The 26,749-nt window shown below is 49.8% G+C and overlaps 38 non-coding genes across 38 annotated transcripts; 7 read left to right on the top strand and 31 right to left on the bottom strand.

The window, feature by feature from the left end:
• Positions 1 to 1,254: 1,254 nt before the first annotated feature.
• trnav-cac (transfer RNA valine (anticodon CAC)) lies at positions 1,255 to 1,327 on the bottom strand. Its single transcript has one exon. It is a non-coding gene; the product is annotated as a tRNA-Val (tRNA).
• A 412-nt stretch (positions 1,328 to 1,739) lies between these two features.
• trnav-uac (transfer RNA valine (anticodon UAC)) lies at positions 1,740 to 1,812 on the bottom strand. The gene has a single exon. It is a non-coding gene; the product is annotated as a tRNA-Val (tRNA).
• Positions 1,813 to 2,891: 1,079 nt separating this feature from the next.
• trnav-cac (transfer RNA valine (anticodon CAC)) lies at positions 2,892 to 2,964 on the bottom strand. Its single transcript has one exon. It is a non-coding gene; the product is annotated as a tRNA-Val (tRNA).
• A 412-nt stretch (positions 2,965 to 3,376) lies between these two features.
• trnav-uac (transfer RNA valine (anticodon UAC)) lies at positions 3,377 to 3,449 on the bottom strand. The gene has a single exon. It is a non-coding gene; the product is annotated as a tRNA-Val (tRNA).
• Positions 3,450 to 4,528: 1,079 nt separating this feature from the next.
• trnav-aac (transfer RNA valine (anticodon AAC)) lies at positions 4,529 to 4,601 on the bottom strand. Its single transcript has one exon. It is a non-coding gene; the product is annotated as a tRNA-Val (tRNA).
• Positions 4,602 to 4,731: 130 nt separating this feature from the next.
• Positions 4,732 to 4,803, top strand: trnad-guc (transfer RNA aspartic acid (anticodon GUC)). The gene has a single exon. It is a non-coding gene; the product is annotated as a tRNA-Asp (tRNA).
• A 210-nt stretch (positions 4,804 to 5,013) lies between these two features.
• trnav-uac (transfer RNA valine (anticodon UAC)) lies at positions 5,014 to 5,086 on the bottom strand. The gene has a single exon. It is a non-coding gene; the product is annotated as a tRNA-Val (tRNA).
• Positions 5,087 to 6,175: 1,089 nt separating this feature from the next.
• Positions 6,176 to 6,248, bottom strand: trnav-cac (transfer RNA valine (anticodon CAC)). Its single transcript has one exon. It is a non-coding gene; the product is annotated as a tRNA-Val (tRNA).
• A 414-nt stretch (positions 6,249 to 6,662) lies between these two features.
• trnav-uac (transfer RNA valine (anticodon UAC)) lies at positions 6,663 to 6,735 on the bottom strand. The gene has a single exon. It is a non-coding gene; the product is annotated as a tRNA-Val (tRNA).
• Positions 6,736 to 7,813: 1,078 nt separating this feature from the next.
• On the bottom strand, positions 7,814 to 7,886 carry trnav-cac (transfer RNA valine (anticodon CAC)). The gene has a single exon. It is a non-coding gene; the product is annotated as a tRNA-Val (tRNA).
• Positions 7,887 to 8,016: 130 nt separating this feature from the next.
• trnad-guc (transfer RNA aspartic acid (anticodon GUC)) lies at positions 8,017 to 8,088 on the top strand. The gene has a single exon. It is a non-coding gene; the product is annotated as a tRNA-Asp (tRNA).
• Positions 8,089 to 8,299: 211 nt separating this feature from the next.
• On the bottom strand, positions 8,300 to 8,372 carry trnav-uac (transfer RNA valine (anticodon UAC)). Its single transcript has one exon. It is a non-coding gene; the product is annotated as a tRNA-Val (tRNA).
• Positions 8,373 to 9,450: 1,078 nt separating this feature from the next.
• Positions 9,451 to 9,523, bottom strand: trnav-cac (transfer RNA valine (anticodon CAC)). Its single transcript has one exon. It is a non-coding gene; the product is annotated as a tRNA-Val (tRNA).
• A 130-nt stretch (positions 9,524 to 9,653) lies between these two features.
• On the top strand, positions 9,654 to 9,725 carry trnad-guc (transfer RNA aspartic acid (anticodon GUC)). The gene has a single exon. It is a non-coding gene; the product is annotated as a tRNA-Asp (tRNA).
• A 209-nt stretch (positions 9,726 to 9,934) lies between these two features.
• Positions 9,935 to 10,007, bottom strand: trnav-uac (transfer RNA valine (anticodon UAC)). Its single transcript has one exon. It is a non-coding gene; the product is annotated as a tRNA-Val (tRNA).
• A 1,083-nt stretch (positions 10,008 to 11,090) lies between these two features.
• Positions 11,091 to 11,163, bottom strand: trnav-aac (transfer RNA valine (anticodon AAC)). Its single transcript has one exon. It is a non-coding gene; the product is annotated as a tRNA-Val (tRNA).
• Positions 11,164 to 11,293: 130 nt separating this feature from the next.
• On the top strand, positions 11,294 to 11,365 carry trnad-guc (transfer RNA aspartic acid (anticodon GUC)). The gene has a single exon. It is a non-coding gene; the product is annotated as a tRNA-Asp (tRNA).
• A 210-nt stretch (positions 11,366 to 11,575) lies between these two features.
• Positions 11,576 to 11,648, bottom strand: trnav-uac (transfer RNA valine (anticodon UAC)). Its single transcript has one exon. It is a non-coding gene; the product is annotated as a tRNA-Val (tRNA).
• Positions 11,649 to 12,730: 1,082 nt separating this feature from the next.
• Positions 12,731 to 12,803, bottom strand: trnav-cac (transfer RNA valine (anticodon CAC)). Its single transcript has one exon. It is a non-coding gene; the product is annotated as a tRNA-Val (tRNA).
• Positions 12,804 to 13,215: 412 nt separating this feature from the next.
• trnav-uac (transfer RNA valine (anticodon UAC)) lies at positions 13,216 to 13,288 on the bottom strand. The gene has a single exon. It is a non-coding gene; the product is annotated as a tRNA-Val (tRNA).
• Positions 13,289 to 14,367: 1,079 nt separating this feature from the next.
• trnav-cac (transfer RNA valine (anticodon CAC)) lies at positions 14,368 to 14,440 on the bottom strand. The gene has a single exon. It is a non-coding gene; the product is annotated as a tRNA-Val (tRNA).
• Positions 14,441 to 14,852: 412 nt separating this feature from the next.
• trnav-uac (transfer RNA valine (anticodon UAC)) lies at positions 14,853 to 14,925 on the bottom strand. The gene has a single exon. It is a non-coding gene; the product is annotated as a tRNA-Val (tRNA).
• Positions 14,926 to 16,011: 1,086 nt separating this feature from the next.
• trnav-aac (transfer RNA valine (anticodon AAC)) lies at positions 16,012 to 16,084 on the bottom strand. Its single transcript has one exon. It is a non-coding gene; the product is annotated as a tRNA-Val (tRNA).
• A 130-nt stretch (positions 16,085 to 16,214) lies between these two features.
• Positions 16,215 to 16,286, top strand: trnad-guc (transfer RNA aspartic acid (anticodon GUC)). The gene has a single exon. It is a non-coding gene; the product is annotated as a tRNA-Asp (tRNA).
• A 1,350-nt stretch (positions 16,287 to 17,636) lies between these two features.
• On the bottom strand, positions 17,637 to 17,709 carry trnav-cac (transfer RNA valine (anticodon CAC)). The gene has a single exon. It is a non-coding gene; the product is annotated as a tRNA-Val (tRNA).
• Positions 17,710 to 18,121: 412 nt separating this feature from the next.
• Positions 18,122 to 18,194, bottom strand: trnav-uac (transfer RNA valine (anticodon UAC)). Its single transcript has one exon. It is a non-coding gene; the product is annotated as a tRNA-Val (tRNA).
• Positions 18,195 to 19,273: 1,079 nt separating this feature from the next.
• On the bottom strand, positions 19,274 to 19,346 carry trnav-cac (transfer RNA valine (anticodon CAC)). Its single transcript has one exon. It is a non-coding gene; the product is annotated as a tRNA-Val (tRNA).
• A 130-nt stretch (positions 19,347 to 19,476) lies between these two features.
• trnad-guc (transfer RNA aspartic acid (anticodon GUC)) lies at positions 19,477 to 19,548 on the top strand. Its single transcript has one exon. It is a non-coding gene; the product is annotated as a tRNA-Asp (tRNA).
• Positions 19,549 to 19,758: 210 nt separating this feature from the next.
• On the bottom strand, positions 19,759 to 19,831 carry trnav-uac (transfer RNA valine (anticodon UAC)). The gene has a single exon. It is a non-coding gene; the product is annotated as a tRNA-Val (tRNA).
• Positions 19,832 to 20,910: 1,079 nt separating this feature from the next.
• trnav-aac (transfer RNA valine (anticodon AAC)) lies at positions 20,911 to 20,983 on the bottom strand. The gene has a single exon. It is a non-coding gene; the product is annotated as a tRNA-Val (tRNA).
• A 130-nt stretch (positions 20,984 to 21,113) lies between these two features.
• trnad-guc (transfer RNA aspartic acid (anticodon GUC)) lies at positions 21,114 to 21,185 on the top strand. The gene has a single exon. It is a non-coding gene; the product is annotated as a tRNA-Asp (tRNA).
• A 210-nt stretch (positions 21,186 to 21,395) lies between these two features.
• Positions 21,396 to 21,468, bottom strand: trnav-uac (transfer RNA valine (anticodon UAC)). The gene has a single exon. It is a non-coding gene; the product is annotated as a tRNA-Val (tRNA).
• A 1,089-nt stretch (positions 21,469 to 22,557) lies between these two features.
• Positions 22,558 to 22,630, bottom strand: trnav-cac (transfer RNA valine (anticodon CAC)). Its single transcript has one exon. It is a non-coding gene; the product is annotated as a tRNA-Val (tRNA).
• Positions 22,631 to 23,041: 411 nt separating this feature from the next.
• trnav-uac (transfer RNA valine (anticodon UAC)) lies at positions 23,042 to 23,114 on the bottom strand. Its single transcript has one exon. It is a non-coding gene; the product is annotated as a tRNA-Val (tRNA).
• A 1,067-nt stretch (positions 23,115 to 24,181) lies between these two features.
• On the bottom strand, positions 24,182 to 24,254 carry trnav-cac (transfer RNA valine (anticodon CAC)). The gene has a single exon. It is a non-coding gene; the product is annotated as a tRNA-Val (tRNA).
• A 410-nt stretch (positions 24,255 to 24,664) lies between these two features.
• trnav-uac (transfer RNA valine (anticodon UAC)) lies at positions 24,665 to 24,737 on the bottom strand. The gene has a single exon. It is a non-coding gene; the product is annotated as a tRNA-Val (tRNA).
• A 1,089-nt stretch (positions 24,738 to 25,826) lies between these two features.
• Positions 25,827 to 25,899, bottom strand: trnav-aac (transfer RNA valine (anticodon AAC)). The gene has a single exon. It is a non-coding gene; the product is annotated as a tRNA-Val (tRNA).
• A 413-nt stretch (positions 25,900 to 26,312) lies between these two features.
• Positions 26,313 to 26,385, bottom strand: trnav-uac (transfer RNA valine (anticodon UAC)). The gene has a single exon. It is a non-coding gene; the product is annotated as a tRNA-Val (tRNA).
• Between the last annotated feature and the right edge of the window lie 364 nt (positions 26,386 to 26,749).

Raw genomic sequence — 26,749 nt, 5'->3', positions numbered from 1 at the left:
GTCTTTGCATACTGTTAAAATGGCTTGTGTGCTTGTTCCGTGAGACTTGAACTATTTGAAGCTTTTTCCTTCTCTTGGCGCGAACAAGTAAAACTCTGCTGTTTCCACGCAGGTTCAAACTGGGGACCTTGCGCGTGTAAAGCGAACGTGATGACCACTACTCTATGGAAACAGGTCAAAGCTGGTCCTTGTCTACCCTCACGGATTAGCCTATATGTTTAGAATCACCATACGCTGCGTCCCCAATGCCTTGATCGCATACCTACAACTCCAAATACGAAACATAGTCACTTTCACTGAATCGGTGAGCACAGGCTTCCCTGCCGAGGCCACTGATAGAACTTGTCACTTGAGCGGTCAGAGGGTCCCAAATTCCATGGAGGATATTAAAGCGGTGGAGGTTGTTTCATGTTCTTTTGAACCGAGGAACTGGATTGTCTTCGGGCTACAGACCCTTTCAGGGCAACCGAAGGACAAGTGGTCAAGGGGCAATGTCCAGGCAAAGCAGGACTCAGCAAGGCCTGATGAACAGTCATGCAGAAACATGAGTAGCCTCTCTCAGAAGAGGGATGTTGCTGGACCTTCCATGTCCCTGGGCTGGTTCTCTTCCCATGGGACGACACAGACTTGCTTAAGGGGGGTTGCCTTCCCGCACAGCGTCAGCAACCAAACAACACTCCCCGAGACTGGTTGGACTCTCTTGTTTTGCCCCAGGGTTAGAACCACTTTTTTGGTGTGGGGTTGACTCCTTGCGATTACGCGTCACGGGGCAGGCTTGCGGGCCGGAGTGTTCTGCTCTGTCTTTATCCACCTTCCACCTTCGCATTCATCTGTCCTGCCACCTCCTCCTGCCCATTTCTCTTCCCTTTTAACCATGTCATGGGACGTCACGCTCACTCGTGTATGTCTCTGCTCCAGTCACCGGATGACATCCGCCACTTATACATGAATCTCGTCCATGAGGCTTTCTTTCACGTGAGATTACAATCTTGGCAGGACAGGCTGAGACTATGAAACATAGAAGTAACTAAAATGGGACCCAAAAAAAATGAACCTGCACTTTCATTTCAAGCGCAATTTTGAGACAGCAGTCAGAATGAGCTCTGTGCTGGCGACTTGCCTTGCTCCATTGTTAGTCAATAAACCATTGATTTACCAGACCTCAATATCTCTTTAACAGTTTCTGGGCATTTGGTTGAGGGAGTCAAAGTCTGATTTGACCAATGACTTTGTGCAAATGTGAGGGACGGAAGATGTTTCCACCCAGTTTCGAACCGGGGACCTTTTGCGTGTGAGGCAAACGTGATGACCACTACACTATGGAAACTGCAAAAGGTAAGTGAATGTCCACGTGGGTGATTTGTAAGGCCTTTTCTTGGTCAAGCCTTCACGAAGTCGGCGTGACACTTGCTTTTTCAGCTGTGGCGAGGAGCGCTGGACCACATGACAGGCAGTGCTCCTCGTTAGTATAGTGGACAGTATCTCCGCCTGTCACGCGCAAGACCGGGGTTCGATTCCCCGACAGGGAGTAGGCAGTTTTCTGCCACCTGCTACTTGGTCAAAAGTGACACGAACCCAAGACGGGCGCTGCCACTGACACTTACGTATCCTTTCATTACGAATCTACAGCACGTGTCCTCGTCTTTGCATACTGTTAAAATGGCTTGTGTGCTTGGTCCGCGAGACTTGAACGATTTGGATCTTTGTCCTTTTCTTGGCGCGAACAAGTAAAACTCTGCTGTTTCCACCCAGGTTCGAACTGGGGACCTTGCGCGTGTAAAGCGAACGTGATGACCACTACACTATGGAAACAGGTCAAAGCAGGTCCTTGTCTACCCTCACGGATTAGCCTATATGTTTAGAATCACCATACGCTGCGTCCCCAATGCCTTGATCGCATACCTACAACTCCAAATACGAAACATAGTCACTTTCTCTGAAGCGGTGAGCACAGGCTTCCCTGCCGAGGCCACTGATAGAACTTGTCACTTGAGCGGTCAGAGGGTCCCAAATTCCATGGAGGATATTAAAGTGGTGGAGGTTGTTTCATGTTCTTTTGAACCTAGGAGCTGGATTGTCTTCGGGCTACAGCCCCTTTCAGGGCAACCGAAGGAAAAGTGGTCAAGGGGCAATGTCCAGGCAAAGCAGGACTCAGCAAGGCCTGATGGACAGTCATGCAGAAACATGAGTAGCCTCTCTCAGAAGAGGGATGTTGCTACACTTTCCATGTCCCTGGGCTGGTTCTCCCCATGGGACGACACAGACTTGCTTTGGGGGGTTGCCTTCCCGCACAGCGTCAGCAACCAAACAACACTCCGCGAGAGTGGTTGGATTCTCTTTTTTTGCGCCAGGGCGAGAACCACTTTTTTGGTGTGGGGTTGATTCCTTGCGATTACGCGTCACAGGGCAGGCTTACGGGCCGGAGTGTTCTGCTCTGTCTTTATCCACCTTCCACCTTCGCATTCATCTGTCCTGCCACCTCCTCCTGCCCATTTCTCTTCCCTTTTAACCATGTCATGGGACGTCACGCTCACTCGTGTATGTCTCTGCTCCAGTCACCGGATGACATCCGCCACTTATACATGAATCTCGTCCATGAGGCTTTTTTTCACGTGAGATTACAATCTTGGCAGGACAGGCTGAGACTATGAAACATAGAAGTAACTAAAATGGGACCCTAAAAAATTGAACCTGCACTTTAATTTCAAGCGCAATTTTGAGACAGCAGTCAGAATGAGCTCTGTGCTGGCGACTTGCCTCTCTCCATTGTTGGTCAATCAACCATTTATTTGCCAGACCTCAATATCTCCTTAACAGTTTCTGGGCATTTGGTTGAGGGAGTCAAAGTCTGATTTGACCAATGACTTTGTGCAAATGTGAGGGACGGAAGATGTTTCCACCCGGTTTCGAACCCGGGACCTTTTGCGTGTGAGGCAAACGTGATGACCACTACACTATGGAAACTGCAAAAGGTAAGTGAATGTCCACGTGGGTGATTTGCAAGGCCTTTTCTTGGTCAAGCCTTCACGAAGTCGGCGTGACACTTGCTTTTTCAGCTGTGGGGAGGAGCGCTGGACCACATGACAGGCAGTGCTCCTCGTTAGTATAGTGGACAGTATCTCCGCCTGTCACGCGCAAGACCAGGGTTCGATTCCCCGACGGGGAGTAGGCAGTTTTCTGCCACCTGCTACTTGGTCAAAAGTGACACGAACCCAAGACGGGCGCTGCGACTGACACTTACGTATCCTTCCATTGCGAATCTACAGCACGTGTCCTCGTCTTTGCATACTGTTAAAATGGCTTGTGTGCTTGGTCCGCGAGACTTGAACGATTTGGATCTTTGTCCTTTTCTTGGCGCGAACAAGTAAAACTCTGCTGTTTCCACCCAGGTTCGAACTGGGGACCTTGCGCGTGTAAAGCGAACGTGATGACCACTACACTATGGAAACAGGTCAAAGCAGGTCCTTGTCTACCCTCACGGATTAGCCTATATGTTTAGAATCACCATACGCTGCGTCCCCAATGCCTTGATCGCATACGTACAACTCCAAATACGAAACATAGTCACTTTCTCTGAAGCGGTGAGCACAGGCTTCCCTGCCGAGGCCACTGATAGAACTTGTCACTTGAGCGGTCAGAGGGTCCCAAATTCCATGGAGGATATTAAAGTGGTGGAGGTTGTTTCATGTTCTTTTGAACCTAGGAGCTGGATTGTCTTCGGGCTACAGCCCCTTTCAGGGCAACCGAAGGAAAAGTGGTCAAGGGGCAATGTCCAGGCAAAGCAGGACTCAGCAAGGCCTGATGGACAGTCATGCAGAAACATGAGTAGCCTCTCTCAGAAGAGGGATGTTGCTACACTTTCCATGTCCCTGGGCTGGTTCTCCCCATGGGACGACACAGACTTGCTTTGGGGGGTTGCCTTCCCGCACAGCGTCAGCAACCAAACAACACTCCGCGAGAGTGGTTGGATTCTCTTTTTTTGCCCCAGGGCGAGAACCACTTTTTTGGTGTGGGGTTGACTCCTTGCGATTACGCGTCACAGGGCAGGCTTACGGGCCGGAGTGTTCTGCTCTGTCTTTATCCACCTTCCACCTTCGCATTCATCTGTCCTGCCACCTCCTCCTGCCCATTTCTCTTCCCTTTTAACCATGTCATGGGACGTCACGCTCACTCGTGTATGTCTCTGCTCCAGTCACCGGATGACATCCGCCACTTATACATGAATCTCGTCCATGAGGCTTTTTTTCACGTGAGATTACAATCTTGGCAGGACAGGCTGAGACTATGAAACATAGAAGTAACTAAAATGGGACCCTAAAAAAATGAACCTGCACTTTCATTTCAAGCGCAATTTTGAGACAGCAGTCAGAATGAGCTCTGTGCTGGCGACTTGCCACTCTCTATTGTTGGTCAATCAACCATTTATTTGCCAGACCTCAATATCTCCTTCACAGTTTCTGGGCATTTGGTTGAGGGAGTCAAAGTCTGATTTGACCAATGACTTTGTGCAAATGTGAGGGAGGGAAGATGTTTCCACCCGGTTTCGAACCGGGGACCTTTTGCGTGTTAGGCAAACGTGATGACCACTACACTATGGAAACTGCAAAAGGTAATCGAATGTCCATGTGGGTGACTTTTAAGGCCTTTTCTTGGTCAAGCCTCCACGAAGTCGGCGTGCCACTTGCTTTTTCAGCTGTGGCGAGCAGCGCTGGACCACGTGACAAACAGTGCTCCTCGTTAGTATAGTGGACAGTATCTCCGCCTGTCACGCGGAAGACCGGGGTTCGATTCCCCGACGGGGAGTAGGCAGTTTTCTGCCAGCTGCTACTTGGTCAAAAGTGACACGAACCCAAGATGGGCGCTGCGACTGACACTTCCATATCCTGTCATTGCGTATCTACAGCACGTGTCCTCGTCTTTGCATACTGTTAAAAGGGCTTGTGTGCTTGTTCCGTGAGACTTGAACAATTTGAAGCTTTTTCCTTCTCTTGGCGCGAACAAGTAAAACTCTGCTGTTTCCACCCAGGTTCGAACTGGGGACCTTGCGCGTGTAAAGCGAACGTGATGACCACTACTCTATGGAAACAGGTTAAAGCTGGTCCTTGTCTACCCTCACGGATTAGCCTATATGTTTAGAATCACCATACGCTGCGTCCCCAATGCCTTGATCGCATACCTACAACTCCAAATACGAAACATAGTCACTTTCTCTGAAGCGGTGAGCACAGGCTTCCCTGCCGAGGCCACTGATAGAACTTGTCACTTGAGCGGTCAGAGGGTCCCAAATTCCATGGAGGATATTAAAGCGGTGGAGGTTGTTTCATGTTCTTTTGAACCGAGGAACTGGATTGTCTTCGGGCTACAGACCCTTTCAGGGCAACCGAAGGACAAGTGGTCAAGGGGCAATGTCCAGGCAAAGCAGGACTCAGCAAGGCCTGATGAACAGTCATGCAGAAACATGAGTAGCCTCTCTCAGAAGAGGGATGTTGCTGGACCTTCCATGTCCCTGGGCTGGTTCTCTTCCCATGGGACGACACAGACTTGCTTAAGGGGTGTTGCCTTCCCGCACAGCGTCAGCAACCAAACAACACTCCCCGAGACTGGTTGGACTCTCTTGTTTTGCCCCAGGGTTAGAACCACTTTTTTGGTGGGGGGTTGACTCCTTGCGATTACGCGTCACGGGGCAGGCTTACGGGCCGGAGTGTTCTGCTCTGTCTTTATCCACCTTCCACCTTCGCATTCATCTGTCCTGCCACCTCCTCCTGCCCATTTCTCTTCCCTTTTAACCATGTCATGGGACGTCACGCTCACTCGTGTATGTCTCTGCTCCAGTCACCGGATGACATCCGCCACTTATACATGAATCTCGTCCATGAGGCTTTTTTTCACGTGAGATTACAATCTTGGCAGGACAGGCTGAGACTATGAAACATAGAAGTAACTAAAATGGGACCCTAAAAAAATGGATCTGCGCTTTCATTTCAAGCGCAGTTCTGAAACAGCACTCAGAATGAGCTCTGTGCTTATGGGCTGGCGACTTGCCTTGCTACATTGTTAGTCAATCATCCATTTATTTGCCAGACCTCAATATCTCTTTAACAGTTTCTGGGCATTTGGTTAGGGAGTCAAAGTCTGATTTGACCAATGACTTTGTGCAAATGTGATGGACGGAAGGTGTTTCCTCCCGGTTTCGAACCGGGGACCTTTTGCGTGTGAGGCAAACGTGATGACCACTACACTATGGAAACTGCAAAAGGGAAGTGAATGTCCACGTGGGTGATTTGTAAGGCCTTTTTCATGGTCAAGCCTTCACGAAGTCGGCGTGACACTTGCTTTTTCAGCTGTGGGGAGGAGCGCTGGACCACATGACAGACCGTGCTCCTCGTTAGTATAGTGGACAGTATCTCCGCCTGTCACGCGCAAGACCGGGGTTCGATTCCCCGACGGGGAGTAGGCAGTTTTTTGCCACCTGCTACTTGGTCAAAAGTGACACGAACCCAAGATGGGCGCTGCGACTTACACTTCCCATATCCTGTCATTGCGAATCTACAGCACGTGTCCTCGTCTTTGCATACTGTTAAAATGGCTTGTGTGCTTGTTCCGTGAGACTTGAACAATTTGAAGCTTTTTCCTTCTCTTGGCGTGAACAAGTAAAACTCTGCTGTTTCCACCCAGGTTCGAACTGGGGACCTTGCGCGTGTAAAGCGAACGTGATGACCACTACTCTATGGAAACAGGTCAAAGCAGGTCCTTGTCTACCCTCACGGATTAGCCTATATGTTTAGAATCACCATACGCTGCGTCCCCAATGCCTTGATCGCATACCTACAACTCCAAATACGAAACATAGTCACTTTCTCTGAAGCGGTGAGCACAGGCTTCCCTGCCGAGGCCACTGATAGAACTTGTCACTTGAGCGGTCAGAGGGTCCCAAATTCCATGGAGGATATTAAAGTGGTGGAGGTTGTTTCATGTTCTTTTGAACCTAGGAGCTGGATTGTCTTCGGGCTACAGCCCCTTTCAGGGCAACCGAAGGAAAAGTGGTCAAGGGGCAATGTCCAGGCAAAGCAGGACTCAGCAAGGCCTGATGGACAGTCATGCAGAAACATGAGTAGCCTCTCTCAGAAGAGGGATGTTGCTACACTTTCCATGTCCCTGGGCTGGTTCTCCCCATGGGACGACACAGACTTGCTTTGGGGGGTTGCCTTCCCGCACAGCGTCAGCAACCAAAAAACACTCCGCGAGAGTGGTTGGATTCTCTTTTTTTGCCCCAGGGCGAGAACCACTTTTTTGGTGTGGGGTTGACTCCTTGCGATTACGCGTCACAGGGCAGGCTTACGGGCCGGAGTGTTCTGCTCTGTCTTTATCCACCTTCCACCTTCGCATTCATCTGTCCTGCCACCTCCTCCTGCCCATTTCTCTTCCCTTTTAACCATGTCATGGGACGTCACGCTCACTCGTGTATGTCTCTGCTCCAGTCACCGGATGACATCCGCCACTTATACATGAATCTCGTCCATGAGGCTTTTTTTCACGTGAGATTACAATCTTGGCAGGACAGGCTGAGACTATGAAACATAGAAGTAACTAAAATGGGACCCTAAAAAAATGAACCTGCACTTTCATTTCAAGCGCAATTTTGAGACAGCAGTCAGAATGAGCTCTGTGCTGGCGACTTGCCTCTCTCCATTGTTGGTCAATCAACCATTTATTTGCCAGACCTCAATGTCTCCTTAACTGTTTCTGGGCATTTGGTTAGGGAGTCAAAGTCTGATTTGACCAATGACTTTGTGCAAATGTGAGGGACGGAAGATGTTTCCACCCGGTTTCGAACCGGGGACCTTTTGCATGTGAGGCAAACGTGATGACCACTACACTATGGAAACTGCAAAAGATAAGCGAATGTCCATGTGGGTGACTTTTAAGGCCTTTTCTTGGTCAAGCCTCCACGAAGTCGGCGTGCCACTTGCTTTTTAAGCTGTGGCGAGCAGCGCTGGACCACATGACAAACAGTGCTCCTCGTTAGTATAGTGGACAGTATCTCCGCCTGTCACGCGGAAGACCGGGGTTTGATTCCCCGACGGGGAGTAGGTAGTTTTCTGCCAGCTGCTACTTGGTCAAAAGTGAAACGAACCCAAGATGGGCGCTGCGACTTACACTTCCCATATCCTGTCATTGCGAATCTACAGCACGTGTCCTCGTCTTTGCATACTGTTAAAATGGCTTGTGTGCTTGTTCCGTGAGACTTGAACAATTTGAAGCTTTTTCCTTCTCTTGGCGTGAACAAGTAAAACTCTGCTGTTTCCACCCAGGTTCGAACTGGGGACCTTGCGCGTGTAAAGCGAACGTGATGACCACTACTCTATGGAAACAGGTCAAAGCAGGTCCTTGTCTACCCTCACGGATTAGCCTATATGTTTAGAATCACCATACGCTGCGTCCCCAATGCCTTGATCGCATACCTACAACTCCAAATACGAAACATAGTCACTTTCTCTGAAGCGGTGAGCACAGGCTTCCCTGCCGAGGCCACTGATAGAACTTGTCACTTGAGCGGTCAGAGGGTCCCAAATTCCATGGAGGATATTAAAGTGGTGGAGGTTGTTTCATGTTCTTTTGAACCTAGGAGCTGGATTGTCTTCGGGCTACAGCCCCTTTCAGGGCAACCGAAGGAAAAGTGGTCAAGGGGCAATGTCCAGGCAAAGCAGGACTCAGCAAGGCCTGATGGACAGTCATGCAGAAACATGAGTAGCCTCTCTCAGAAGAGGGATGTTGCTACACTTTCCATGTCCCTGGGCTGGTTCTCCCCATGGGACGACACAGACTTGCTTTGGGGGGTTGCCTTCCCGCACAGCGTCAGCAACCAAAAAACACTCCGCGAGAGTGGTTGGATTCTCTTTTTTTGCCCCAGGGCGAGAACCACTTTTTTGGTGTGGGGTTGACTCCTTGCGATTACGCGTCACAGGGCAGGCTTACGGGCCGGAGTGTTCTGCTCTGTCTTTATCCACCTTCCACCTTCGCATTCATCTGTCCTGCCACCTCCTCCTGCCCATTTCTCTTCCCTTTTAACCATGTCATGGGACGTCACGCTCACTCGTGTATGTCTCTGCTCCAGTCACCGGATGACATCCGCCACTTATACATGAATCTCGTCCATGAGGCTTTTTTTCACGTGAGATTACAATCTTGGCAGGACAGGCTGAGACTATGAAACATAGAAGTAACTAAAATGGGACCCTAAAAAAATGAACCTGCACTTTCATTTCAAGCGCAATTTTGAGACAGCAGTCAGAATGAGCTCTGTGCTGGCGACTTGCCTCTCTCCATTGTTGGTCAATCAACCATTTATTTGCCAGACCTCAATGTCTCCTTAACTGTTTCTGGGCATTTGGTTAGGGAGTCAAAGTCTGATTTGACCAATGACTTTGTGCAAATGTGAGGGAGGGAAGATGTTTCCACCCGGTTTCGAACCGGGGACCTTTTGCGTGTGAGGCAAACGTGATGACCACTACACTATGGAAACTGCAAAAGGTAAGTGAATGTCCACGTGGCTGATTTGTAAGGCCTTTTCTTGGTCAAGCCTTCACGAAGTCGGCGTGACACTTGCTTTTTCAGCTGTGGGGAGGAGCGCTGGACCACATGACAGACAGTGCTCCTCGTTAGTATAGTGGACAGTATCTCCGCCTGTCACGCGGAAGACCGGGGTTCGATTCCCCGACGGGGAGTAGGCAGTTTTCTGCCACCTGCTACTTGGTCAAAAGTGACACGAACCCAAGACGGGCGCTGCCACTGACACTTACGTATCCTTTCATTCCGAATCTACAGCACGTGTCCTCGTCTTTGCATACTGTTAAAATGGCTTGTGTGCTTGGTCCGCGAGACTTGAAAATTTGGATCTTTGTCCTTTTCTTGGCGCGAACAAGTAAAACGCTGCTGTTTCCACCCAGGTTCGAACTGGGGACCTTGCGCGTGTAAAGCGAACGTGATGACCACTACACTATGGAAACAGGTCAAAACAGGTCCTTGTCTACCCTCACGGATTAGCCTATATGTTTAGAATCACCATACGCTGCGTCCCCAATGCCTTGATCGCATACCTACAACTCCAAATACGAAACATAGTCACTTTCTCTGAAGCGGTGAGCACAGGCTTCCCTGCCGAGGCCACTGATAGAACTTGTCACTTGAGCGGTCAGAGGGTCCCAAATTCCATGGAGGATATTAAAGTGGTGGAGGTTGTTGCATGTTCTTTTGAACCGAGGAACTGGATTGTCTTCGGGCTACAGACCCTTTCAGGGCAACCGAAGGACAAGTGGTCAAGGGGCAATGTCCAGGCAAAGCAGGACTCAGCAAGGCCTGATGAACAGTCATGCAGAAACATGAGTAGCCTCTCTCAGAAGAGGGATGTTGCTGGACCTTCCATGTCCCTGGGCTGGTTCTCTTCCCATGGGACGACACAGACTTGCTTAAGGGGGGTTGCCTTCCCGCACAGCGTCAGCAACCAAACAACACTCCCCGAGACTGGTTGGATTCTCTTTTTTTGCGCCAGGGCGAGAACCACTTTTTTGGTGTGGGGTTGATTCCTTGCGATTACGCGTCACAGGGCAGGCTTACGGGCCGGAGTGTTCTGCTCTGTCTTTATCCACCTTCCACCTTCGCATTCATCTGTCCTGCCACCTCCTCCTGCCCATTTCTCTTCCCTTTTAACCATGTCATGGGACGTCACGCTCACTCGTGTATGTCTCTGCTCCAGTCACCGGATGACATCCGCCACTTATACATGAATCTCGTCCATGAGGCTTTTTTTTCACGTGAGATTACAATCTTGGCAGGACAGGCTGAGACTATGAAACATAGAAGTAACTAAAATGGGACCCTAAAAAAATCAACCTGCACTTTCATTTCAAGCGCAATTTTGAGACAGCAGTCAGAATGAGCTCTGTGCTGGCGACTTGCCTCTCTCCATTGTTGGTCAATCAACCATTTATTTGCCAGACCTCAATATCTCCTTCACAGTTTCTGGGCATTTGGTTGAGGGAGTCAAAGTCTGATTTGACCAATGACTTTTTGCAAATGTGAGGGACGGAAGATGTTTCCACCCGGTTTCGAACCGGGGATCTTTTGCGTGTTAGGCAAACGTGATGACCACTACACTATGGAAACTGCAAAAGGTAAGTGAATGTCCATGTGGGTGACTTTTAAGGCCTTTTCTTGGTCAAGCCTCCACGAAGTCTGTGTGCCACTTGCTTTTTCAGCTGTGGCGAGCAGCGCTGGACCACGTGACAAACAGTGCTCCTCGTTAGTATAGTGGACAGTATCTCCGCCTGTCACGCGGAAGACCGGGGTTCGATTCCCCGACGGGGAGTAGGCAGTTTTCTGCCAGCTGCTACTTGGTCAAAAGTGACACGAACCCAAGATGGGCGCTGCGACTGACACTTCCATATCCTGTCATTGCGAATCTACAGCACGTGTCCTCGTCTTTGCATACTGTTAAAAGGGCTTGTGTGCTTGTTCCGTGAGACTTGAACAATTTGAAGCTTTTTCCTTCTCTTGGCGCGAACAAGTAAAACTCTGCTGTTTCCACCCAGGTTCGAACTGGGGACCTTGCGCGTGTAAAGCGAACGTGATGACCACTACTCTATGGAAACAGGTCAAAGCTGGTCCTTGTCTACCCTCACGGATTAGCCTATATGTTTAGAATCACCATACGCTGCGTCCCCAATGCCTTGATCGCATACCTACAACTCCAAATACGAAACATAGTCACTTTCTCTGAATTGGTGAGCACAGGCTTCCCTGCCGAGGCCACTGATAGAACTTGTCACTTGAGCGGTCAGAGGGTCCCAAATTCCATGGAGGATATTAAAGCGGTGGAGGTTGTTTCATGTTCTTTTGAACCGAGGAACTGGATTGTCTTCGGGCTACAGACCCTTTCAGGGAAACCGAAGGACAAGTGGTCAAGGGGCAATGTCCAGGCAAAGCAGGACTCAGCAAGGCCTGATGAACAGTCATGCAGAAACATGAGTAGCCTCTCTCAGAAGAGGGATGTTGCTGGACCTTCCATGTCCCTGGGCTGGTTCTCTTCCCATGGGACGACACAGACTTGCTTAAGGGGGGTTGCCTTCCCGCACAGCGTCAGCAACCAAACAACACTCCGCGAGAGTGGTTGGATTCTCTTTTTTTGCGCCAGGGCGAGAACCACTTTTTTGGTGTGGGGTTGATTCCTTGCGATTACGCGTCACAGGGCAGGCTTACGGGCCGGAGTGTTCTGCTCTGTCTTTATCCACCTTCCACCTTCGCATTCATCTGTCCTGCCACCTCCTCCTGCCCATTTCTCTTCCCTTTTAACCATGTCATGGGACGTCACGCTCACTCGTGTATGTCTCTGCTCCAGTCACCGGATGACATCCGCCACTTATACATGAATCTCGTCCATGAGGCTTTTTTTCACCTGAGATTACAATCTTGGCAGGAAAGGCTGAGACTATGAAACATAGAAGTAACTAAAATGGGACCCTAAAAAAATGAACCTGCACTTTCATTTCAAGCGCAATTTTGAGACAGCAGTCAGAATGAGCTCTTTGCTGGCGACTTGCCTTGCTCCATTGTTGGTCAATAAACCATTTATTTACCAGACCTCAATATCTCTTTAACAGTTTCTGGGCATTTGGTTGAGGGAGTCAAAGTCTGATTTGACCAATGACTTTGTGCAAATGTGAGGGACGGAAGATGTTTCCACCCGGTTTCGAACCGGGGACCTTTTGCGTGTGAGGCAAACGTGATGACCACTACACTATGGAAACTGCAAAAGGTAAGTGAATGTCCACGTGGGTGATTTGTAAGGCCTTTTCTTGGTCAAGCCTTCACGAAGTCGGCGTGACACTTGCTTTTTCAGCTGTGGGGAGGAGCGCTGGACCACATGACAAGCAGTGCTCCTCGTTAGTATAGTGGACAGTATCTCCGCCTGTCACCCGGAAGACCGGGGTTCGATTCCCCGACGGGGAGTAGGCAGTTTTCTGCCAGCTGCTACTTGGTCAAAAGTGACACGAACCCAAGACGGGCGCTGCGACTGACACTTACGTATCCTTTCATTGCGAATCTACAGCACGTGTCCTCGTCTTTGCATACTGTTAAAATGGCTTGTGTGCTTGGTCCGCGAGACTTGAACGATTTGGATCTTTGTCCTTTTCATGGCGCGAACAAGTAAAACTCTGCTGTTTCCACCCAGGTTCGAACTGGGGACCTTGCGCATGTAAAGCGAACGTGATGACCACTACACTATGGAAACAGGTCAAAGCAGGTCCTTGTCTACCCTCACGGATTAACCTATATGTTTAGAATCACCATACGCTGCGTCCCCAATGCCTTGATCGCATACGTACAACTCCAAATACGAAACATAGTCACTTTCTCTGAAGCGGTGAGCACAGGCTTCCCTGCCGAGGCCACTGATAGAACTTGTCACTTGAGCGGTCAGAGGGTCCCAAATTCCATGGAGGATATTAAAGTGGTGGAGGTTGTTTCATGTTCTTTTGAACCTAGGAGCTGGATTGTCTTCGGGCTACAGCCCCTTTCAGGGCAACCGAAGGAAAAGTGGTCAAGGGGCAATGTCCAGGCAAAGCAGGACTCAGCAAGGCCTGATGGACAGTCATGCAGAAACATGAGTAGCCTCTCTCAGAAGAGGGATGTTGCTACACTTTCCATGTCCCTGGGCTGGTTCTCCCCATGGGACGACACAGACTTGCTTTGGGGGGTTGCCTTCCCGCACAGCGTCAGCAACCAAACAACACTCCGCGAGAGTGGTTGGATTCTCTTTTTTTGCGCCAGGGCGAGAACCACTTTTTTGGTGTGGGGTTGATTCCTTGCGATTACGCGTCACAGGGCAGGCTTACGGGCCGGAGTGTTCTGCTCTGTCTTTATCCACCTTCCACCTTCGCATTCATCTGTCCTGCCACCTCCTCCTGCCCATTTCTCTTCCCTTTTAACCATGTCATGGGACGTCACGCTCACTCGTGTATGTCTCTGCTCCAGTCACCGGATGACATCCGCCACTTATACATGAATCTCGTCCATGAGGCTTTTTTTCACGTGAGATTACAATCTTGGCAGGACAGGCTGAGACTATGAAACATAGAAGTAACTAAAATGGGACCCTAAAAAAATCAACCTGCACTTTCATTTCAAGCGCAATTTTGAGACAGCAGTCAGAATGAGCTCTGTGCTGGCGACTTGCCTCTCTCCATTGTTGGTCAATCAACCATTTATTTGCCAGACCTCAATATCTCCTTCACAGTTTCTGGGCATTTGGTTGAGGGAGTCAAAGTCTGATTTGACCAATGACTTTGTGCAAATGTGAGGGACGGAAGATGTTTCCACCCGGTTTCGAACCGGGGACCTTTTGCGTGTGAGGCAAACGTGATGACCACTACACTATGGAAACTGCAAAAGGTAATCGAATGTCCATGTGGGTGACTTTTAAGGCCTTTTCTTGGTCAAGCCTCCACGAAGTCGGCGTGCCACTTGCTTTTTCAGCTGTGGCGAGCAGCGCTGGACCACGTGACAAACAGTGCTCCTCGTTAGTATAGTGGATAGTATCTCCGCCTGTCACGCGCAAGACCGGGGTTCGATTCCCCGATGGGGAGTAGGCAGTTTTCTGCCACCTGCTACTTGGTCAAAAGTGACACGAACCCAAGACGGGCGCTGCGACTGACACTTACGTATCCTTTCATTGCGAATCTACAGCACGTGTCCTCGTCTTTGCATACTGTTAAAATGGCTTGTGTGCTTGGTCCGCGAGACTTGAACGATTTGGATCTTTGTCCTTTTTTTGGCGCGAACAAGTAAAACTCTGCTGTTTCCACCCAGGTTCGAACTGGGGACCTTGCGCGTGTAAAGCGAACGTGATGACCACTACACTATGGAAACAGGTCAAAGAAGGTCCTTGTCTACCCTCACGGATTAGCCTATATGTTTAGAATCACCATACGCTGCGTCCCCAATGCCTTGATCGCATACGTACAACTCCAAATACGAAACATAGTCACTTTCTCTGAAGCGGTGAGCACAGGCTTCCCTGCCGAGGCCACTGATAGAACTTGTCACTTGAGCGGTCAGAGGGTCCCAAATTCCATGGAGGATATTAAAGTGGTGGAGGTTGTTTCATGTTCTTTTGAACCTAGGAGCTGGATTGTCTTCGGGCTACAGCCCCTTTCAGGGCAACCGAAGGAAAAGTGGTCAAGGGGCAATGTCCAGGCAAAGCAGGACTCAGCAAGGCCTGATGGACAGTCATGCAGAAACATGAGTAGCCTCTCTCAGAAGAGGGATGTTGCTACACTTTCCATGTCCCTGGGCTGGTTCTCCCCATGGGACGACACAGACTTGCTTTGGGGGGTTGCCTTCCCGCACAGCGTCAGCAACCAAACAACACTCCGCGAGAGTGGTTGGATTCTCTTTCTTTGCCCCAGGGCGAGAACCACTTTTTTGGTGTGGGGTTGACTCCTTGCGATTACGCGTCACAGGGCAGGCTTACGGGCCGGAGTGTTCTGCTCTGTCTTTATCCACCTTCCACCTTCGCATTCATCTGTCCTGCCACCTCCTCCTGCCCATTTCTCTTCCCTTTTAACCATGTCATGGGACGTCACGCTCACTCGTGTATGTCTCTGCTCCAGTCACCGGATGACATCCGCCACTTATACATGAATCTCGTCCATGAGGCTTTTTTTCACGTGAGATTACAATCTTGGCAGGACAGGCTGAGACTATGAAACATAGAAGTAACTAAAATGGGACCCTAAAAGAATGGATCTGCGCTTTCATTTCAAGCGCAATTCTGAAACAGCACTCAGAATGAGCTCTGTGCTTATGGGCTGGCGACTTGCCTTGCTCCATTGTTAGTCAATCATCCATTTATTTGCCAGACCTCAATATCTCTTTATCAGTTTCTGGGCATTTGGTTAGGGAGTCAAAGTCTGATTTGACCAATGACTTTGTGCAAATGTGAGGGACGGAAGATGTTTCCACCCGGTTTCGAACGGGGGACCTTTTGCGTGTTAGGCAAACGTGATGACCACTACACTATGGAAACTGCAAAAGGTAAGTGAATGTCCACGTGGGTGATTCGTATGGCCTTTTCTTGGTCAAGCCTTCACGAAGTCGGCGTGACACTTGCTTTTTCAGCTGTGGGGAGGAGCGCTGGACCACATGACAGACAGTGCTCCTCGTTAGTATAGTGGACAGTATCTCCGCCTGTCACGTGGAAGACCGGGGTTCGATTCCCCGATGGGGAGTAGGCAGTTTTCTGCCACCTGCTACTTGGTCAAAAGTGACACCCTGCGACTGACACTTCCCATATCCTGTCATTGCGAATCTACAGCACGTGTCCTCGTCTTTGCATACTGTTAAAATGGCTTGTGTGCTTGTTCCGTGAAACTTGAACTATTTGAAGCTTTTTCCTTCTCTTGGCGCGAACAAGTAAAACTCTGCTGTTTCCACCCAGGTTCGAACTGGGGACCTTGCGCGTGTAAAGCGAACGTGATGACCAATACTCTATGGAAACAGGTCAAAGCTGGTCCTTGTCTACCCTCACGGATTAGCCTATATGTTTAGAATCACCATACGCTGCGTCCCCAATGCCTTGATCGCATACCTACAACTCCAAATACGAAACATAGTCACTTTCACTGAATCGGTGAGCACAGGCTTCCCTGCCGAGGCCACTGATAGAACTTGTCACTTGAGCGGTCAGAGGGTCCCAAATTCCATGGAGGATATTAAAGCGGTGGAGGTTGTTTCATGTTCTTTTGAACCGAGGAACTGGATTGTCTTCGGGCTACAGACCCTTTCAGGGCAACCGAAGGACAAGTGGTCAAGGGGCAATGTCCAGGCAAAGCAGGACTCAGCAAGGCCTGATGAACAGTCATGCAGAAACATGAGTAGCCTCTCTCAGAAGAGGGATGTTGCTGGACCTTCCATGTCCCTGGGCTGGTTCTCTTCCCATGGGACGACACAGACTTGCTTTGGGGGGTTGCCTTCCCGCACAGCGTCAGCAACCAAACAACACTCCCCGAGACTGGTTGGACTCTCTTGTTTTGCCCCAGGGTTAGAACCACTTTTTTGGTGGGGGGTTGACTCCTTGCGATTACGCGTCACGGGGCAGGCTTACGGGCCGGAGTGTTCTGCTCTGTCTTTATCCACCTTCCACCTTCGCATTCATCTGTCCTGCCACCTCCTCCTGCCCATTTCTCTTCCCTTTTAACCATGTCATGGGACGTCACGCTCACTCGTGTATGTCTCTGCTCCAGTCACCGGATGACATCCGCCACTTATACATGAATCTCGTCCATGAGGCTTTCTTTCACGTGAGATTACAATCTTGGCAGGACAGGCTGAGACTATGAAACATAGAAGTAACTAAAATGGGACCCTAAAAAAATGAACCTGCACTTTCATTTCAAGCGCAATTTTGAGACAGCAGTCAGAATGAGCTCTGTGCTGGCGACTTGCCTTGCTCCATTGTTGGTCAATAAACCATTTATTTACCAGACCTCAATATCTCTTTAACAGTTTCTGGGCATTTGGTTGAGGGAGTCAAAGTCTGATTTGACCAATGACTTTGTGCAAATGTGAGGGACGGAAGATGTTTCCACCCAGTTTCGAACCGGGGACCTTTTGCGTGTGAGGCAAACGTGATGACCACTACACTATGGAAACTGCAAAAGGTAAGTGAATGTCCACGTGGGTGATTTGTAAGGCCTTTTCTTGGTCAAGCCTTCACGAAGTCGGCGTGACACTTGCTTTTTCAGCTGTGGCGAGGAGCGCTGGACCACATGACAGGCAGTGCTCCTCGTTAGTATAGTGGACAGTATCTCCGCCTGTCACGCGCAAGACCGGGGTTCGATTCCCCGACAGGGAGTAGGCAGTTTTCTGCCACCTGCTACTTGGTCAAAAGTGACACGAACCCAAGACGGGCGCTGCCACTGACACTTACGTATCCTTTCATTACGAATCTACAGCACGTGTCCTCGTCTTTGCATACTGTTAAAATGGCTTGTGTGCTTGGTCCGCGAGACTTGAACGATTTGGATCTTTGTCCTTTTCTTGGCGCGAACAAGTAAAACTCTGCTGTTTCCACCCAGGTTCGAACTGGGGACCTTGCGCGTGTAAAGCGAACGTGATGACCACTACACTATGGAAACAGGTCAAAGCAGGTCCTTGTCTACCCTCACGGATTAGCCTATATGTTTAGAATCACCATACGCTGCGTCCCCAATGCCTTGATCGCATACCTACAACTCCAAATACGAAACATAGTCACTTTCTCTGAAGCGGTGAGCACAGGCTTCCCTGCCGAGGCCACTGATAGAACTTGTCACTTTCGCGGTCAGAGGGTCCCAAATTCCATGGAGGATATTAAAGTGGTGGAGGTTGTTTCATGTTCTTTTGAACCTAGGAGCTGGATTGTCTTCGGGCTACAGCCCCTTTCAGGGCAACCGAAGGAAAAGTGGTCAAGGGGCAATGTCCAGGCAAAGCAGGACTCAGCAAGGCCTGATGGACAGTCATGCAGAAACATGAGTAGCCTCTCTCAGAAGAGGGATGTTGCTACACTTTCCATGTCCCTGGGCTGGTTCTCCCCATGGGACGACACAGACTTGCTTTGGGGGGTTGCCTTCCCGCACAGCGTCAGCAACCAAACAACACTCCGCGAGAGTGGTTGGATTCTCTTTTTTTGCCCCAGGGCGAGAACCACTTTTTTGGTGTGGGGTTGACTCCTTGCGATTACGCGTCACAGGGCAGGCTTACGGGCCGGAGTGTTCTGCTCTGTCTTTATCCACCTTCCACCTTCGCATTCATCTGTCCTGCCACCTCCTCCTGCCCATTTCTCTTCCCTTTTAACCATGTCATGGGACGTCACGCTCACTCGTGTATGTCTCTTCTCCAGTCACCGGATGACATCCGCCACTTATACATGAATCTCGTCCATGAGGCTTTTTTTCACGTGAGATTACAATCTTGGCAGGACAGGCTGAGACTATGAAACATAGAAGTAACTAAAATGGGACCCTAAAAAAATGAACCTGCCCTTTCATTTCAAGCGCAATTTTGAGACAGCAGTCAGAATGAGCTCTTTGCTGGCGACTTGCCTTGCTCCATTGTTGGTCAATAAACCATTTATTTACCAGACCTCAATATCTCTTTAACAGTTTCTGGGCATTTGGTTGAGGGAGTCAAAGTCTGATTTGACCAATGACTTTGTGCAAATGTGAGGGACGGAAGATGTTTCCACCCGGTTTCGAACCGGGAACCTTTTGCGTGTGAGGCAAACGTGATGACCACTACACTATGGAAACTGCAAAAGGTAAATGAATGTCCACGTGGGTGATTTGTAAGGCCTTTTCTTGGTCAAGCCTTCACGAAGTCGGCGTGACACTTGCTTTTTCAGCTGTGGGGAGGAGCGCTGGACCACATGACAAGCAGTGCTCCTCGTTAGTATAGTGGACAGTATCTCCGCCTGTCACGCGGAAGACCGGGGTTCGATTCCCCGACGGGGAGTAGGCAGTTTTTTGCCAGCTGTTACTTGGTCAAAAGTGACACGAACCCAAGACGGGCGCTGCGACTGACACTTACGTATCCTTTCATTGCGAATCTACAGCACGTGTCCTCGTCTTTGCATACTGTTAAAATGGCTTGTGTGCTTGGTCCGCGAGACTTGAACGATTTGGATCTTTGTCCTTTTCATGGCGCGAACAAGTAAAACTCTGCTGTTTCCACCCAGGTTCGAACTTGGGACCTTGCGCGTGTAAAGCGAACGTGATGACCACTACACTATGGAAACAGGTCAAAGCAGGTCCTTGTCTACCCTCACGGATTAGCCTATATGTTTAGAATCACCATACGCTGCGTCCCCAATGCCTTGATCGCATACGTACAACTCCAAATACGAAACATAGTCACTTTCTCTGAAGCGGTGAGCACAGGCTTCCCTGCCGAGGCCACTGATAGAACTTGTCACTTGAGCGGTCAGAGGGTCCCAAATTCCATGGAGGATATTAAAGTGGTGGAGGTTGTTTCATGTTCTTTTGAACCTAGGAGCTGGATTGTCTTCGGGCTACAGCCCCTTTTAGGGCAACCGAAGGAAAAGTGGTCAAGGGGCAATGTCCAGGCAAAGCAGGACTCAGCAAGGCCTGATGGACAGTCATGCAGAAACATGAGTAGCCTCTCTCAGAAGAGGGATGTTGCTACACTTTCCATGTCCCTGGGCTGGTTCTCCCCATGGGACGACACAGACTTGCTTTGGGGGGTTGCCTTCCCGCACAGCGTCAGCAACCAAACAACACTCCGCGAGAGTGGTTGGATTCTCTTTTTTTGCGCCAGGGCGAGAACCACTTTTTTGGTGTGGGGTTGATTCCTTGCGATTACGCGTCACAGGGCAGGCTTACGGGCCGGAGTGTTCTGCTCTGTCTTTATCCACCTTCCACCTTCGCATTCATCTGTCCTGCCACCTCCTCCTGCCCATTTCTCTTCCCTTTTAACCATGTCATGGGACGTCACGCTCACTCGTGTATGTCTCTGCTCCAGTCACCGGATGACATCCGCCACTTATACATGAATCTCGTCCATGAGGCTTTTTTTCACGTGAGATTACAATCTTGGCAGGACAGGCTGAGACTATGAAACATAGAAGTAACTAAAATGGGACCCTAAAAAAATCAACCTGCACTTTCATTTCAAGCGCAATTTTGAGACAGCAGTCAGAATGAGCTCTGTGCTGGCGACTTGCCTCTCTCCATTGTTGGTCAATCAACCATTTATTTGCCAGACCTCAATATCTCCTTCACAGTTTCTGGGCATTTGGTTGAGGGAGTCAAAGTCTGATTTGACCAATGACTTTGTGCAAATGTGAGGGACGGAAGATGTTTCCACCCGGTTTCGAACCGGGGACCTTTTGCGTGTTAGGCAAACGTGATGACCACTACACTATGGAAACTGCAAAAGGTAATCGAATGTCCATGTGGGTGACTTTTAAGGCCTTTTCTTGGTCAAGCCTCCACGAAGTCGGCGTGCCACTTGCTTTTTCAGCTGTGGCGAGCAGCGCTGGACCACGTGACAAACAGTGCTCCTCGTTAGTATAGTGGACAGTATCTCCGCCTGTCACGCGGAAGACCGGGGTTCGATTCCCCGACGGGGAGTAGGCAATTTTCTGCCAGCTACTACTTGGTCAAAAGTGACACGAACCCAAGATGGACGCTGCGACTGACACTTCCATATCCTGTCATTGCGAATCTACAGCACGTGTCCTCGTCTTTGCATACTGTTAAAAGGGCTTGTGTGCTTGTTCCGTGAGACTTGAACAATTTGAAGCTTTTTCCTTCTCTTGGCGCGAACAAGTAAAACTCTGCTGTTTCCACCCAGGTTCAAACTGGGGACCTTGCGCGTGTAAAGCGAACGTGATGACCACTACTCTATGGAAACAGGTCAAAGCTGGTCCTTGTCTACCCTCACGGATTAGCCTATATGTTTAGAATCACCATACGCTGCGTCCCCAATGCCTTGATCGCATACCTACAACTCCAAATACGAAACATAGTCACTTTCTCTGAATTGGTGAGCACAGGCTTCCCTGCCGAGGCCACTGATAGAACTTGTCACTTGAGCGGTCAGAGGGTCCCAAATTCCATGGAGGATATTAAAGCGGTGGAGGTTGTTTCATGTTCTTTTGAACCGAGGAACTGGATTGTCTTCGGGCTACAGACCCTTTCAGGGCAACCGAAGGACAAGTGGTCAAGGGGCAATGTCCAGGCAAAGCAGGACTCAGCAAGGCCTGATGAACAGTCATGCAGAAACATGAGTAGCCTCTCTCAGAAGAGGGATGTTGCTGGACCTTCCATGTCCCTGGGCTGGTTCTCTTCCCATGGGACGACACAGACTTGCTTAAGGGGGGTTGCCTTCCCGCACAGCGTCAGCAACCAAACAACACTCCCCGAGACTGGTTGGACTCTCTTGTTTTGCCCCAGGGTTAGAACCACTTTTTTGGTGGGGGGTTGACTCCTTGCGATTACGCGTCACGGGGCAGGCTTACGGGCCGGAGTGTTCTGCTCTGTCTTTATCCACCTTCCACCTTCGCATTCATCTGTCCTGCCACCTCCTCCTGCCCATTTCTCTTCCCTTTTAACCATGTCATGGGACGTCACGCTCACTCGTGTATGTCTCTGCTCCAGTCACCGGATGACATCTGCCACTTATACATGAATCTCGTCCATGAGGCTTTTTTTCACGTGAGATTACAATCTTGGCAGGACAGGCTGAGACTATGAAACATAGAAGTAACTAAAATGGGACCCTAAAAAAATGGATCTGCGCTTTCATTTCAAGCGCAGTTCTGAAACAGCACTCAGAATGAGCTCTGTGCTTATGGGCTGGCGACTTGCCTTGCTCCATTGTTAGTCAATCATCCATTTATTTGCCAGACCTCAATATCTCTTTAACAGTTTCTGGGCATTTGGTTAGGGAGTCAAAGTCTGATTTGCCCAATGACTTTGTGCAAATGTGAGGGACGGAAGATGTTTCCTCCCGGTTTCGAACCGGGGACCTTTTGCGTGTGAGGCAAACGTGATGACCACTACACTATGGAAACTGCAAAAGGTAAGTGAATGTCCACGTGGGTGATTTGTAAGGCCTTTTCTTGGTCAAGCCTTCACGAAGTCAGCGTGACACTTGCTTTTTCAGCTGTGTGGAGGAGCGCTGGACCACATGACAGACCGTGCTCCTCGTTAGTATAGTGGACAGTATCTCCGCCTGTCACGCGCAAGACCGGGGTTCGATTCCCCGACGGGGAGTAGGCAGTTTTCTGCCACCTGCTACTTGGTCAAAAGTGACACGAACCCAAGACGGGCGCTGCCACTGCCACTTACGTATCCTTTCATTACGAATCTACAGCACGTGTCCTCGTCTTTGCATACTGTTAAAATGGCTTGTGTGCTTGGTCCGCGAGACTTGAAAATTTGGATCTTTGTCCTTTTCTTGGCGCGAACAAGTAAAACGCTGCTGTTTCCACCCAGGTTCAAACTGGGGACCTTGCGCGTGTAAAGCGAACGTGATGACCACTACACTATGGAAACAGGTCAAAGCAGGTCCTTGTCTACCCTCACGGATTAGCCTACATGTTTAGAATCACCATACGCTGCGTCCCCAATGCCTTGATCGCATACGTACAACTCCAAATACGAAACATAGTCACTTTCTCTGAAGCGGTGAGGCCACTGATAGAACTTGTCACTTGAGCGGTCAGAGGGTCCCAAATTCCATGGAGGATATTAAAGTGGTGGAGGTTGTTTCATGTTCTTTTGAACCTAGGAGCTGGATTGTCTTCGGGCTACAGCCCCTTTCAGGGCAACCGAAGGAAAAGTGGTCAAGGGGCAATGTCCAGGCAAAGCAGGACTCAGCAAGGCCTGATGGACAGTCATGCAGAAACATGAGTAGCCTCTCTCAGAAGAGGGATGTTGCTACACTTTCCATGTCCCTGGTCTGGTTCTCCCCATGGGACGACACAGACTTGCTTTGGGGGGTTGCCTTCCCGCACAGCGTCAGCAACCAAACAACACTCCGCGAGAGTGGTTGGATTCTCTTTTTTTGCCCCAGGGCGAGAACCACTTTTTTGGTGTGGGGTTGACTCCTTGCGATTACGCGTCACAGGGCAGGCTTACGGGCCGGAGTGTTCTGCTCTGTCTTTATCCACCTTCCACCTTCGCATTCATCTGTCCTGCCACCTCCTCCTGCCCATTTCTCTTCCCTTTTAACCATGTCATGGGACGTCACGCTCACTCGTGTATGTCTCTGCTCCAGTCACCGGATGACATCCGCCACTTATACATGAATCTCGTCCATGAGGCTTTTTTTCACGTGAGATTACAATCTTGGCAGGACAGGCTGAGACTATGAAACATAGAAGTAACTAAAATGGGACCCTAAAAAAATGAACCTGCACTTTCATTTCAAGCGCAATTTTGAGACAGCACTCAGAATGAGCTCTGTGCTTATGGGCTGGCGACTTGCCTTGCTCCATTGTTAGTCAATCATCCATTTATTTGCCAGACCTCAATATCTCTTTCACAGTTTCTGGGCATTTGGTTAGGGAGTCAAAGTCTGATTTGACCAATGACTTTGTGCAAATGTGAGGGACGGAAGATGTTTCCTCCCGGTTTCGAACCGGGGACCTTTTGCGTGTGAGGCAAACGTGATGACCACTACACTATGGAAACTGCAAAAAGTAAGTGAATGTCCACGTGGGTGATTTGTAAGGCCTTTTCTTGGTCAAGCCTTCACGAAGTCGGCGTGACACTTGCTTTTTCAGCTGTGGGGAGGAGCGCTGGACCACATGACAGAAAGTGCTCCTCGTTAGTATAGTGGACAGTATCTCCGCCTGTCACGCGCAAGACCGGGGTTCGATTCCCCGACGGGGAGTAGGCAGTTTTCTGCCACCTGCTACTTGGTCAAAAGTGACACGAACCCAAGACGGGCGCTGCCACTGACACTTACGTATCCTTTCATTACGAATCTACAGCACGTGTCCTCGTCTTTGCTACTGTTAAAATGGCTTGTGTGCTTGGTCCGCGAGACTTGAAAATTTGGATCTTTGTCCTTTTCTTGGCGCGAACAAGTAAAACGCTGCTGTTTCCACCCAGGTTCAAACTGGGGACCTTGCGCGTGTAAAGCGAACGTGATGACCACTACACTATGGAAACAGGTCAAAGCAGGTCCTTGTCTACCCTCACGGATTAGCCTATATGTTTAGAATCACCATACGCTGCGTCCCCAATGCCTTGATCGCATACCTACAACTCCAAATACGAAACATAGTCACTTTCTCTGAAGCGGTGAGCACAGGCTTCCCTGCCGAGGCCACTGATAGAACTTGTCACTTGAGCGGTCAGAGGGTCCCAAATTCCATGGAGGATATTAAAGTGGTGGAGGTTGTTGCATGTTCTTTTGAACCGAGGAACTGGATTGTCTTCGGGCTACAGCCCCTTTCAGGGCAACCGAAGGACAAGTGGTCAAGGGGCAATGTCCAGGCAAAGCAGGACTCAGCAAGGCCTGATGAACAGTCATGCAGAAACATGAGTAGCCTCTCTCAGAAGAGGGATGTTGCTGGACCTTCCATGTCCCTGGGCTGGTTCTCTTCCCATGGGACGACACAGACTTGCTTAAGGGGGGTTGCCTTCCCGCACAGCGTCAGCAACCAAACAACACTCCCCGAGACTGGTTGGACTCTCTTGTTTTGCCCCAGGGTTAGAACCACTTTTTTGGTGTGGGGTTGACTCCTTGCGATTACGCGTCACGGGGCAGGCTTACAGGCCGGAGTGTTCTGCTCTGTCTTTATCCACCTTCCACCTTCGCATTCATCTGTCCTGCCACCTCCTCCTGCCCATTTCTCTTCCCTTTTAACCATGTCATGGGACGTCACGCTCACTCGTGTATGTCTCTGCTCCAGTCACCGGATGACATCCGCCACTTATACATGAATCTCGTCCATGAGGCTTTTTTTCACGTGAGATTACAATCTTGGCAGGACAGGCTGAGACTATGAAACATAGAAGTAACTAAAATGGTACCCTAAAAAAATGGATCTGCGCTTTCATTTCAAGCGCAATTCTGAAACAGCACTCAGAATGAGCTCTGTGCTTATGGGCTGGCGACTTGCCTTGCTCCATTGTTAGTCAATCATCCATTTATTTGCCAGACCTCAATATCTCTTTAACAGTTTCTGGGCATTTGGTTAGGGAGTCAAAGTCTGATTTGACCAATGACTTTGTGCAAATGTGAGGGACGGAAGATGTTTCCACCCGGTTTCGAATCGGGGACCTTTTGCGTGTTAGGCAAACGTGATGACCACTACACTATGGAAACTGCAAAAGGTAAGCGAATGTCCATGTGGGTGACTTTTAAGGCCTTTTCTTGGTCAAGCCTCCACGAAGTCGGCGTGCCACTTGCTTTTTCAGCTGTGGCGAGCAGCGCTGGACCACATGACAAACAGTGCTCCTCGTTAGTATAGTGGACAGTATCTCCGCCTGTCACGCGGAAGACCGGGGTTTGATTCCCGGACGGGGAGTAGGTAGTTTTCTGCCAGCTGCTACTTGGTCAAAAGTGACACGAACCCAAGACGGGCGCTGCGACTTACACTTCCCATATCCTGTCATTGCGAATCTACAGCACGTGTCCTCGTCTTTGCATACTGTTAAAATGGCTTGTGTGCTTGGTCCGCGAGACTTGAACAATTTGAAGCTTTTTCCTTCTCTTGGCGCGAACAAGTAAAACGCTGCTGTTTCCACCCAGGTTCGAACTGGGGACCTTGCGCGTGTAAAGCGAACGTGATGACCACTACACTATGGAAACAGGTCAAAGCAGGTCCTTGTCTACCCTCACGGATTAGCCTATATGTTTAGAATCACCATACGCTGCGTCCCCAATGCCTTGATCACATACGTACAACTCCAAATACGAAACATAGTCACTTTCTCTGAAGCGGTGAGCACAGGCTTCCCTGCCGAGGCCACTGATAGAACTTGTCACTTGAGCGGTCAGAGGGTCCCAAATTCCATGGAGGATATTAAAGTTGTGGAGGTTGTTGCATGTTCTTTTGAACCTAGGAGCTGGATTGTCTTCGGGCTACAGCCCCTTTCAGGGCAACCGAAGGAAAAGTGGTCAAGGGGCAATGTCCAGGCAAAGCAGGACTCAGCAAGGCCTGATGGACAGTCAT

The sequence above is a fragment of the Aulostomus chinensis genome, chromosome 20 (genome assembly GCF_037954235.1).
Source record: "Aulostomus chinensis isolate RoL2024-O1b breed Wild chromosome 20, RoL_Achi_v1.0, whole genome shotgun sequence".
NCBI classification, from domain to species: domain Eukaryota; kingdom Metazoa; phylum Chordata; class Actinopteri; order Syngnathiformes; family Aulostomidae; genus Aulostomus; species Aulostomus chinensis.
This window is presented reverse-complemented; position numbering and strand designations above follow the sequence as displayed.